We start from the raw sequence: 1608 nt of genomic DNA, 5'->3' as shown, positions 1-1608 counted from the left end.
AGGGACACCCGGAACCACATACGCATCCACATGGGCACACATAACCACACACGCACGCGGGCAAACTGGCACACACACACACACACACACACACACTGGTCCCACTACACGCGGCCGCGCCGTTTTTGCCGCCGGCTCTCGCATTGTCGGGGCCCTCGTGGTGGGGTACCCCGGTGGTCCCGGGGGGGGTCACCGGGGGGGGGGGCTCTTTCTCCCTCTCTCTCTTTCTCTTTCTCTCTCTCTCTCTCTCTCTCTCTCTCTCTCTCTCTCTCTCTCTCTCTCTCTCTCTCTGGTGGAAGCCCCACGCCTTTTCCTGCCGCCAGCTTTCCTGCCCCCACCCCTTTGGCCTTGAAAACCGGGGGGGGGGGGGGGGTCCGGAGCGTGGACTTCACATGTCTTGGTTGAGCCACCTCACTAGGTGAGCCTGCTGCAGCTGCGGTCGACGCCATATCTCCCCATACCTCCCCATACCTCCCCGGATCTCCCCCCCAAGGCGGGCGGCGGCATCGACTCCACGTGCGGCATCGACTCCTCTTCCATCCATCTGGGCGGCGCACCACCCCGGGAATGGGGCCTCGCGACCCTCTCGGAACCTTCTCGGATCCTTCGCCGGTGTAGGCGCTCAAAACAAGAGAGAGGGCCCTGGCGCGGACGTCGTGGAAGTCTCTCGGAACCCTCTCGGAACCTTCTCATATAGGCTTCCTCGACGCGCCGGAGGCTGATAACGAGGTGGGCGTCAGTCGTTCCCTCAGCTCGCTGCCCGCGTCACTGCATGGCCTGGCACTCGGCTCCGACGACCCTGCGGGCGCTCGCGGCGGCATGCGCGTGGGCGGCTTCGGCAGTTTCGGCGGCGCCGGAAGCTAGAAAAAGAAATTAAACACCCGAACTCTCTCTCAGAAGCTAGAAGGGGAATGAGGACTGTCGTACTCCAAGCGGCGCTCGAGAGGGCGCGTACTCAGCCGTGTGTTCCGTCGCATTCCGCAGTAGTCGCTGTCTTCGCACCCCTCGTACTCACGCGGTGCTCTGAAGCATCTGCACACCCCCCCCCCCCCTTTCTGCCACTATCAAACTATCAGCCTAATAACGTACCTAATTATCAACACATACCTAATAACGCTGCTATTAAGCTAACTATTAGCCAAGGCCCCGAGAATTAGCTGCTAATAACAGCCATGGTGTTGGCGCGTAGTCAGCCGCGTATCCGGCGCGGCACCCCACCACCCACGGGACCGAACCCACACTGGGTTTGATCTTCTGGAGGTATGGTACACGAGGGTATGCCCCCCTGCCACCCTAGGCGCCGGAAGCCCGCTCGGCTTCCTCGCCGGCCTCTCTACGCCGAGCAGTTCCGCCGGCAGCTTCCCCACCGGCGCCAGCCTCGCGCACCGCGGCTCCGCCCCGGACCTGCAGCCGCCCCGGACCTGCTCCGACCTGCTGCCGCCCGGACAGCCAGCGACGCTGCCGCTGCCGCCGGCCGCTGGCGGCGGCGGCAGCGCGGGCTCAGACTCTCTGCGAAATCTTTTTGGCGGTGGCGGCGGCGGCGGCGGCGGCGGCGGCGGTGTTGCCGCGCCCTCTACTTCGCTGCCGTTCGGGCATGCCGTCGCTCCG

This window comes from Emiliania huxleyi (genome assembly GCF_000372725.1).
Source record: "Emiliania huxleyi CCMP1516 chromosome Unknown EMIHUscaffold_198, whole genome shotgun sequence".
Classification (NCBI taxonomy): domain Eukaryota; phylum Haptophyta; order Isochrysidales; family Noelaerhabdaceae; genus Emiliania; species Emiliania huxleyi.
The sequence above is the reverse complement of the archived record's forward strand: the minus strand, read 5'-3'. Positions refer to the sequence as shown.